General features: G+C 52.9%; 1 long non-coding RNA gene and 1 pseudogene across 4 annotated transcripts in view; both read left to right on the top strand.

Moving 5' to 3' along the window:
- LOC127910442 (uncharacterized) overlaps window positions 1-1,662 on the top strand; it is a 1,997-nt gene extending 335 nt beyond the window's left edge. The window contains exons 1-3 of one of the 4 annotated variants that reach the window (XR_008074909.1): window positions 94-230; window positions 823-882; window positions 1,621-1,662. This is a non-coding gene — a long non-coding RNA (uncharacterized LOC127910442). Of the gene's footprint in view, window positions 1-93; window positions 231-822; window positions 883-1,046; window positions 1,099-1,620 lie in introns of those variants that run through there. The other 3 variants (XR_008074908.1, XR_008074911.1, XR_008074910.1) reach the window with 3 other exon arrangements.
- The window catches only part of LOC127910537 (F-box only protein 10-like), a 21,266-nt pseudogene that overhangs the window by 15,734 nt on the left and 317 nt on the right, over window positions 1-5,215 (top strand).

Here is a 5,215-nt window from a genome sequence, read left to right on the forward strand (position 1 = left end):
CTGTTATAGTCAGGTAGGAGGGGGGTCTACATTCTGTTCAACAGGAACCCTGTGGTCAGGTAGGAGGGGTAGTCTACATTCTGTTATAGGTAGGAGGGGGTAGTCTACATTCTGTTCAACAGGAACCCTGTGGTCAGGTAGGAGGGGGTAGTCTACATTCTGTTCAACAGGAACCCTGTGGTCAGGTAGGAGGGGGTAGTCTACATTCTGTTATAGTCAGGTAGGAGGGGGTAGTCTACATTCTGTTATACAGGAACCCTGTGGTCAGGTAGGAGGGGGTCTACATTCTGTTATAGTCAGGTAGGAGGGGTAGTCTACATTCTGTTATAGTCAGGTAGGAGGGGTAGTCTACATTCTGTTATAGTCAGGTAGGAGGGGTAGTCTACATTATGTTATAGTTAGGTAGGAGGGGTAGTCTACATTCTGTTATAGTCAGGTAGGAGGGGGTAGTCTACATTCTGTTATACAGGAACCCTGTGGTCAGGTAGGAGGGGAGTCTACATTCTGTTATAGTCAGGTAGGAGGGTAGTCTACATTCTGTTATAGTCAGGTAGGAGGAGGTAGTCTACATTCTGTTATAGTCAGGTAGGAGGGGGTCTACATTCTGTTCAACAGGAACCCTGTGGTCAGGTAGGAGGGGGTAGTCTACATTCTGTTATAGTCAGGTAGGAGGGGTAGTCTACATTCTGTTCAACAGGAACCCTGTGGTCAGGTAGGAGGAGGTAGTCTACATTATGTTATAGTCAGGTAGGAGGGGTAGTCTACATTCTGTTATAGTCAGGTAGGAGGGGTAGTCTACATTCTGTTATAGTCAGGTAGGAGGGTAGTCTACATTCTGTTATAGTCAGGTAGGAGGGGTAGTCTACATTCTGTTATAGTCAGGTAGGAGGGGGAGTCTACATTCTGTTATAGTCAGGTAGGAGGGGTAGTCTACATTCTGTTATAGTCAGGTAGGATGGGGTAGTCTACATTCTGTTATACAGGAACCATGTGGTCAGGTAGGAGGGGGTAGTCTACATTATGTTATACAGGAACCCTGTGGTCAGGTAGGAGGGGGTAGTCTACATTCTGTTCAACAGGAACCCTGTGGTCAGGTAGGAGGGGTAGTCTACATTCTGTTATACAGGAACCCTGTGGTCAGGTAGGAGTGGGTTGTCTACATTCTGTTATAGTCAGGTAGGAGGGGAGTCTACATTCTGTTATAGTCAGGTAGGAGGGGTAGTCTACATTCTGTTATAGTCAGGTAGGAGGGGTAGTCTACATTCTGTTATACAGGAACCCTGTGGTCAGGTAGGAGGGGTAGTCTACATTCTGTTCATCAGGAACCCTGTGGTCAGGTAGGAGTGGGTTGTCTACATTCTGTTATAGTCAGGTAGGAGGAGGGGGTAGTCTACATTATGTTATAGTCAGGTAGGAGGGGGTAGTCTACATTCTGTTATAGTCAGGTAGGAGAGGGAGTCTACATTCTGTTATAGTCAGGTGGAGGGTAGTCTACATTCTGTTATACAGGAACTCTGTGGTCAGGTAGGAGGAGGGGGGTCTACATTCTGTTAAACAGGAACCCTATGGTCAGGTAGGAGGGGTAGTCTACATTCTGTTCAACAGGAACCCTGTGGTCAGGTAGGAGGGGGTAGTCTACATTCTGTTCAACAGGAACCCTGTGGTCAGGTAGGAGGGGTAGTCTACATTCTGTTATACAGGAACCCTGTGGTCAGGTAGGAGTGGGTTGTCTACATTCTGTTATAGTCAGGTAGGAGGAGGGGGTAGTCTACATTCTGTTATAGTCAGGTAGGAGTGGGTTGTCTACATTCTGTTATAGTCAGGTAGGAGGGAGTCTACATTCTGTTATAGTCAGGTAGGAGGGTAGTCTACATTCTGTTATAGTCAGGTAGGAGGGGTAGTCTACATTCTGTTATAGTCAGGTAGGAGAGGGAGTCTACATTCTGTTATAGTCAGGTAGGAGGGGTAGTCTACATTCTGTTATAGTCAGGTAGGAGGGGTAGTCTACATTCTCTTAGTCTACATTCTGTTATACAGGAACTCTGTGGTCAGGTAGGAGGAGGGGGTCTACATTCTGTTATACAGGAACCCTGTGGTCAGGTAGGAGGGGTAGTCTACATTCTGTTATAGTCAGGTAGGAGGGGTGGTCTACATTCTGTTATAGTCAGGTAGGAGGGGGTCTACATTCTGTTATACAGGAACCCTCTAGTCAACCTTCTCCCTCCCTCCCTCTCTCCCTCCCTCCAACCTTCTCCCTCTCCCTCCCTCCAACCTTCTCCCTGTCCCTCCCTCAACCTTCTCCCTCTCCCTCCCTCAACCTTCTCCCTCTCCCTCCCTCAACCTTCTCCCTCTCCCTCTCTCAACCTTCTCCCTCCCCACTCCCTCCCTCCCTCCCTCTCCCTTTCTCTCTCCCTCCCTCCAACCTTCTCCCTCTCTCTCTCCTTCCCTCCAACCTCCCTCCCTCCCTCCAACCTTCTCCCTCTTTCCCTCCCTCCAACCTTCTCCCTTTCTCTCTCCTTCCCTCCAACCTCCCTCCCTCCAACCTTCTCCCTCTCTCTCTCCCTCCCTCCAACCTTCTCCCTTTCTCTCCCTCCACACTTCTCCCTTTCTCTCTCCTTCCCTCCCTCCCTCCCTCCCCCCCCTCCCTCCCTCCCTCCCTCCCTCCATCCCTCCCTCCCTCCCTCCCTCCCTCCCTCCCTCCCTCCCTCCCTCCCTCCCTCCCTCCTCCCCCCCCCAACCTCCCTCTCTCTCCTTCCCTCCCTCTCTCCTCCCTCCCTCTCTCCCTCCCTCCAACTTTCTCCCTTGCTCTCTCCTTCCCTCCAACCTCCCTCCCTCTCTCTCTCCTTCCCTCCAACCTCCCTCTCTCTCCTTCCTTCCCTCCCCCTCTCTCTCTCTCTCTCTCTCTCTCTCTCTCTCTTTCTCCTTCCCTCTCTCCTCCCTCCCTCTCTCCCTCCCTCCAACCTTCTCCCTCTCTCTCTCCTTCCCTCTCTCCTCCCTCTCTCCCTCCCTCCAACTTTCTCCCTTGCTCTCTCCTTCCCTCCAACCTCCCTCCCTCCAACCTCCCTCTCTCTCTCCTTCCCTCCAACCTCCCTCTCTCTCTCCTTCCTTCCCTCTCTCTCTCTCTCTCCTTCCCTCTCTCCTCCCTCCCTCTCTCCAACCTTTTCCCTCTCTCTCTCCTTCCCTCCAACCTCCCTCCCTCTCTCCCTCCCTCCCTCCAACCTTCTCCCTTTCTCTCTCCCTCCCTCCAACCTTCTCCCTCTCTCTCTCCTTCCCTCCAACCTCCCTCCCTCTCTCCCTCCCTCCAACCTTCTCCCTTTCTCTCTCCCTCCCTCCAACCTTCTCCCTCTCTCTCTCCTTCCCTCCAACCTCCCTCTCTCCCTCCCTCCAACCTTCTCCCTTTCTCTCTCTCCCTCCCTCCAACCTTCTCCCTTTCTCTCTCCTTCCGTCCAACCTCCCTCTCTCTCTCCTTCCCTCCCTCCCTCTCTCCTTCCCTCTCTCCTCCCTCCCCTCTCTCCCTCCCTCCAACCTTCTCCCTCTCTCTCTCCTCCCTCTCTCCGCCCTCTCTCCCTACTCCAGTGGTAACCATATCTTCCAGGGTCAGGCAGCAGGGATTGCTGTGAATGAGAACGGCAGAGGGGTGATAGTCGTACTTACACACACACACACACACACACACACACACACACACACACACACACACACACACACACACACACACACACACACACACACACGCAGCAACACACACACACACGCAGCACACACACAGCAGCACACACACACACGCACACACACGCAGTAACACACGCACACACGCAGCAACACACACACACGCAGCAACACACACACGCAGCAACACACGCATCAACACACACACGCAGCAACACACACAGCAACACACACAGCACACACACACACACACACACACACACACACACACACGCAGCAACACACAGCAACACACGCAGCAACACACGCAGCAACCTGCACAAAATCTTGACTGAAATGTTAAAAGTACTTAATGAATGAAATGTATTATTAGTGATATTATGTAAATGTAAGTACTTTAATGCTATCTATCCACCCCCCCCCCTCCCTCCAGAGAATGTGATCAGGGAGAACCAGTGGGGGGGTGCAGACATCAGGCGGGGGGGCGACCCGGTCCTGAGGAACAACTACATCTGTCATGGCTACTCTGACGGGGTGGTGGTGGGGGAGAGAGGCCGTGGACTCATAGAGGGAAACCACATCTACAGTGAGTAATACACTTCCTGTTCGCTGACGTCACTTCCTGTCCTCCTCCTCTCTGTCATGGCTACTCTGACGGGGTGGTGGTGGGGAGAGAGGCCGTGGACTCATAGAGGGAAACCACATCTACAGTGAGTAATACACTTCCTGTTCGCTGACGTCACTTCCTGTCCTCCTCCTCTCTGTCATGGCTACTCTGACGGGGTGGTGGTGGGGGAGAGAGGCCGTGGACTCATAGAGGGAAACCACATCTACAGTGAGTAATACACTTCCTGTTCGCTGACGTCACTTCCTGTCCTCCTCCTCTCTGTCATGGCTACTCTGACGGGGTGGTGGTGGGGGAGAGGCCGTGGACTCATAGAGGGAAACCACATCTACAGTGAGTAATACACTTCCTGTTTGCTGACGTCACTTCCTGTCCTCCTCCTCTCTGTCATGGCTACTCTGACGGGGGTGGTGGTGGGGAGAGGCCGTGGACTCAGGGAAACCACATCTACAGTGAGTAATACACTTCCTGTTTGCTGGCGTCACTTCCTGTCCTCCTCCTCTCTGTCATGGCTACTCTGACAGGGGTGGTGGTGGGGGAGAGAGGCCGTGGACTCAAAGGGAAACCACATCTACAGTGAGTAATACACAAACACTTCCTGTTTGCTGGCGTCACTTCCTGTTCTCTTGTCCTCTCCCTTCTCTAGACAACAAGGGCTGTGGTGTGTGGTTGATGTCCTCCAGCCTCCCTCAGCTGTTGGGAAACTACATTACCCACAACCGCATGTATGGGCTGGCCGTGTTCTGCCGGAAGGACCCTGACGGGGGGCGGGACCAGGGAAGCGGGGCAGGAGAACTTCCATGAGGAAGGAGAGCTGCTGGCGTGGGAAGGTGACCTTGACAGCGAGGACGAGCGTCTCTCCGCCCGGCGCTCCATCAGCACGGCTCTGGTGGAGGGAAACTGCATTAGCCGCAATGGAGG

Source organism: Oncorhynchus keta, chromosome 21 (genome assembly GCF_023373465.1).
Source record: "Oncorhynchus keta strain PuntledgeMale-10-30-2019 chromosome 21, Oket_V2, whole genome shotgun sequence".
NCBI classification, from domain to species: Eukaryota; Metazoa; Chordata; class Actinopteri; order Salmoniformes; family Salmonidae; genus Oncorhynchus; species Oncorhynchus keta.